The sequence below is a fragment of the Mobula hypostoma genome, chromosome 2, assembly GCF_963921235.1.
Source record: "Mobula hypostoma chromosome 2, sMobHyp1.1, whole genome shotgun sequence".
NCBI lineage: Eukaryota > Metazoa > Chordata > Chondrichthyes > Myliobatiformes > Myliobatidae > Mobula > Mobula hypostoma.
In genome coordinates this window covers 247443858-247449373 of record NC_086098.1, presented here as the reverse complement: position 1 = coordinate 247449373, position 5516 = coordinate 247443858, and positions in this window count along the sequence as shown.

Here is a 5516-nt window from a genome sequence, read left to right as displayed (position 1 = left end):
TATTTACAAACCCAGTGACTAACATATTTACTACACTACAAACAGACAATACATCTTAAACCAATATATTGCCATCCTCATCAATGATGGCATTTACACCCCGCGGAGCCCAACGGTCCCGGAACACCTCTACGGTCGCCGTGGACTGTGCGTATTCCTTTTCAATGTTCACCCGGGCACGAACATACCCCCTAAACATAGCCAGGCAGTCCGCCCGGGGAGAACCTCCTGCCACCCTTTTCCAGGAGCCACGGATGGCAATTTTCGCCAGCCCCAGGAGCAAGTTGACAAGGACATCCTCATCCCTCTGTGCCCCCCTCCTTACTGGATGACCATATATGAATAGGGTGGGACTGAAATGCAACCAGAAGGCGAGAAGCAGCCCACGCAAAAACGCGAAAAGGGGCTGCAGCCTCACACACTCCAGGTACATTTGGTACACGGTCTCCTCCAGCCCGCAGAAGTGACACGCGGCTGGGAGATCCGTGTACAGACTAAAGAACTTATTGCAGGGCACCGCTTTATGCAGCACCCTCCAGCCGAGATCCCCAAGGTGCATGGGGAGGACTCCCTTGTAAAGGGACTTCCATTGGGGACCCCCCTCACCTCCAGGTGGAAAGACCGACCGCCATGGCGTGTCGGGACGGTGGACAAAGGCTAGGAAGTGGAGGGTGTGGAGCAGCAGCCCATAAAGGTACCTCCTGCCTGCATCCCTGAATGGGATTGTGGGTGTCGATGAAAGACGGCTCAAGTTGTGTGGATTCGTCTCTCGGGTAAGGCTGCGGGGCCTGGGCCCGACGAGCAGCTCAGCTTGAGTCGATCCACACACCTGAGCCGCACCGACATCCGCTGAGGCAGGGCAAGGGTCGGCCAGGACCCCGCCCTCTGCCAGAGGAGGGGATTCCCGGCCTGAGGCAACCATGTTCCAGACTCTCAGTAGGTCCTGATAGAAGCCGGGCAGCCTCTGCCAAGCAGCACGGCTGACGCCTGCCGGTGGTAGCTGCATATCTTCGTGAAGGCAGCAGCCCCTCCGGAGGAAGAAAGTCGCCAACACGTGCCACCTGGGAGGGCGCTCGGCGTACAGGAATCTCTGCAGAGTCCTGAGGCGGAGAGCCGCCAGTCGTGTGCGTACACACACCAGCGACTGTCCGCCCTCTCCTACTAGGAGACTCAGAACCGCTGCAGAGACCCAGTGTTTCCTGTTTCCCCAGAAGAAGTCCACCAGCTTCCTCTGCATTCTCGCAACAAAAGGGGCAGGGGGGGCCAAGGTGACCATCCGGTACCACAACATGGAGGCCACCAGCTGGTTTATGACCACCACCCTGCCTCGATAGGAAAGCACCCTGAGAAGGCCTGACCAGCGCCCTAGCCCTGTGTCTGGCCCTGGGAGTGATGGGACGGTGTAGAGGGAGTTTCACTCTGTGTCTGGCCCTGGGAGTGATGGGACAGTGTAGAGGGAGTTTCACTCTGTGTCTGGCCCTGGGAGTGTGTGATGGGACAGTGTAGAGGGAGTTTCACTCTGTGTCTGACATTGGGAGTGATGGGACGGTGTAGAGGGAGTTTCACTCTGTGTCTGACCCCGGGAGTGTGTGGTGTCGAGGCAGTATTTACAGTAACTTCGGTTGACTGCTTTTAGTGCTGAATCGGAATATTCTGGCTCCCCCCGGCGTGATCAGTGCTGGCTGGGCGTGTCACTGCCGTGCCTCCCTGATTTATAGAACAGGAATGAGTGGAGCCGCAGCACGTAGCCAGCGACCGGGCACATCGCTTTGCAATAAATGGTAACAACAGCCCGGAGCACTGGGAATCCGAGCAGTCAGGGGAGGGGGCAGGGAAAGGAGATGTCTGGAATGTAGAGCTGGTTGTGCACAAACAAGGCAGACTTTCAATATCGCTGCCCAGAGTGCAGGGGACTGCAATAGTGAGTGCTGTACCTCAGTACACTGACCGCACAGCCAGAGTGAAACTCCCTCTACACCGTCCCATCACACACTCCCGGGGCCAGACTGTACAGCATGAGGCACAGGAAACACAGTACAGTACAGTACGCAGTCCTCGGTGCGCGGTACACCACATACAGGGTACATGTCAGAATGTGTCACACAGAGAACAATAACAACAGCGCGGGTGGGACGAGGGAACGAGATGGAAAAAACAGAGTCCTGCGCACGGAACAGCGCCAGGGACGTTCCGTGCGGGCGGGGAGAGCGGAGGTTCTGAGGTCGGGTTGTCACGGCGTTCATAAGTTTCTGGGGTTCGGCAGGGAGGGCGTTCCTCTCAATACTCAAGCGCGGGGGGAGTGAGGTCTCAGTATCTGCGAGGGGGTCTGTCTCTCGCGGTTCAGGTGGGGGGTCTCTCGGGGTTCAGGAGGGATGTCTCTCTCTCGGGGTTCAGGAGGGGGGTCTCTCGGGGTTCAGGAGGGGTATCTCTCTCGGGGTTCAGGAGGGATGTCTCTCTCTCGGGGTTCAGGAGGGGGGTCTCTCGGGGTTCAGGAGGGGTATCTCTCTCGGGGTTCAGGAGGGGTGTCTCTCTCTCGGGGTTCAGGAGGGGGGTCTCTCTCGCTCGGGGTTCAGGAGGGGGGTCTCTCGAGGTTCAGGAGGGGGTCTCTCTCTCGGGGTTCAGGAGGGGGTCTCTCTCTCGGGGTTCAGGAGGGGGTCTCTCGGGGTTCAAGAGAGGTCTCGGGTTTCAGGAGGGGTCTCTCTCTCGGGGTTCAGGAGGGGGTCTCTCTCTTGGGGTTCAGGAGGGGGTCTTTCTCGGGGTGCAGGAGGGGTCTCTCAGGGTTCAGGAGGGGGTCTCTCTCTCGGGGTTCAGGAGGGGGTTTCTCTCTCGGGGTTCAGGAGGGGGTCTCTCTCTCTCTCGGGGTTCAGGAGGGGGTCTCTCGGGGTTCAAGAGAGGTCTCGGGGTTCAGGAGGGGTCTCTCTCTCGGGGTTCAGGAGGGGGTCTCTCTCTTGGAGTTCAGGAGGGGGTCTTTCTCGGGGTGCAGGAGGGGTCTCTCAGGGTTCAGGAGGGGGTCTCTCTCGGGGTTCAGGAGGGGGTTTCTCTCTCGGGGTTCAGGAGGGGGTCTCTCAAGGTTCAGGAGCGCGTTTTTCTCTCGGGGTTCAGGAGGGGGTTTCTCTCTTGGGGTTCAGGGGGTCTCTCGGGGTTCAGGAGGGGGTTTCTCGGGGTTCAGGAGGGGGTTTCTCTCTCAGGGTTCAGGAGGGGGTCTCTCTCGGGGTTCAGGAGGGCTGGGGTTAGGGTATGGTCATCGAGGCCGTACCAATTCCATTTTACATTCCCACCATTTCGTCCCAGATGCTTGGGGCAAGTTACAAGGGTCCGTTTGCAACCCCCACCCCCACCTTGACTGACCTGCAGGGTTACAGGTTCTGAGAATGGACTTGGCATCAGCTAAGTGCTGCCCCGTGCCACCTATCTGGAGCCTGTGGGGCCGACTTCCTTGGGAGATAGCAGAATCAGGCTGTGAAATTTGTTGATTCGTGGCAAATTTGGTGCAGTATACCAGAACCCTACTCCAAGTTACAGCAAGAAGCTTATACAAATCAATAATGCAAAAAGACAGCATGGTCTGTGGTCTAAGATAGTGAGGTGGTGAGCACGGACCATTCAGATATCTGATGGCAGAAGGGGAAGAAACTTCTCCTAAAATGTTGAGTGTGGGTCTTCAGGGTCCTGATGGTAGCAAGGAGAAGGGGGCAGTTCTTGAATGGTGAGGGTCTTTATCAGAATCAGATTTATTATCACTGGCAGAGGTCCTGAAATTTGTTTTGTGGCAGCAGTATTATGCATACATGATAATAAAAGCTATAAATTACAATAAGCATATATAAAAAGATTAAATTAAATAAGGAGTTCAAAAAGAGAGAAAAAAACTGAGATAGTGCTGTGGGTTCATTGTCCATTCAGAAATAGTGAGGTAGTGTTGATGGAATAATGGCCGCTGGCCTCAAAAGGTGGAACCTCTGGATGTTCTCGATGGTGGGCCGGCTAGTGCCCAAGATGGAACTGGCTGCCTCTATAACCCTCTACCCTCTGCATCCCCTTGCAGTCCTGTCCATCACAGCGGCGGGGTGACGCCAGTTAGAATACAGTACATTCGGCACTCGCCATTGTACATCGGCAGACATTTGCCCAGAGCGCCCTCTGCTGACCATGAGCTGAAGCGCTGACAAACTTCAGGTCCAAGGAGAGAGCGTCTGGTACCCTGGCCTTCGCCGGATGGGGGCGGCGGACAGGGGCTGGGATGTCATTTTACAGCTATACAGAGGCAGAGGACGGCTATCATGAAACTGGAGAGGGGGATAGGAAAGATTCACCAGGATGTCACACGGACTGGAGAGCTGAGTTATAAGGAGAGTCCTGACCAAGGGTCTCAGCCCGAAACGTCGACTGCACCTCTTCCTAGAGATGCTGCCTGACCTGCTGCGTTCACCAGCAACTTTGATGTGTGTTGTTTGAATTTCCAGCATCTGCAGAATTCCTCGTGTTTACACCTTTAAAATGCTGTTATTTTACCTGCCAGAGGAAATGGTTGCGGCAGGTACATTAACACCGTTTAAAAAGCACTTGGACAGGTACACGGATAGGAAAGGTTTAGAGGGATATGGACGGGTACACGGATAGGAAAGGTTTAGAGGGATACGGACAGGTACACGGATAGGAAAGGTTTAGAGGGATATGGACAGGTACACGGATAGGAAAGGTTTAGAGGGATACGGACAGGTACACGGATAGGAAAGGTTTAGAGGGATATGGACCAAATGGGACTAGCTTAGCTAGGCATCTTGACCAACATGGATCAGTTGGGCTGAAGGGCCTGTTTCTTTGCTGAGTGATCCTGTCAAGTTAAAACATGATTACCCTTGTCCCCATAGTGTCCTCTGGTGCCAAGAGGTCTTTAGAGAGCCCGCAGACACCGTGTGGTCTCTCAGGGACACCCGAGCACAGACGTATCATTGGAAGAGGCTCCCAAATGTGTGTGGAGAGGGATGATGTGGTGTCCGCTGGCTCTCGGGAGTGAGAGATGATGCAGTTGAGGGGAGATAGGGTAAATGAAAGCAGGCTTTTTGCACTGAAGTTGGGTGAGACTAGAACTCGAGGTCATAGGTTGGGGATGAAAGGTGAAATATTTAAGGAGAACATGAGTGAGAACTGCTTCACTCAGAGAGTGGTGAGAGTGTGGAATCAGCTGCCAGTGGAAGTGGATGACGCGGGTTCGATTTCAACGTCTAAGGGAATTTGGATAGGTACATGGATGGGAGGCGTATGGAGGGATATTGTCCAGGTGCAGGTGGTTGGGACGAGGGAGAACGATAGTTCAACATGGACTAGATGGACCAAAGGGCCTGTTTTTGTGCTGTTTCTCTCTATGACACTGAGATGGAGAGATAACAATCAGAGATTGCTTGGAGAACACCCACCCCACTGAGCACGGGTGTCAATGAACCTCACTTGACACAATCCCGCTTGAAATACTCACTCCGTCGAAACTTTGTGTACAGAAAAATTCACTTTATTAC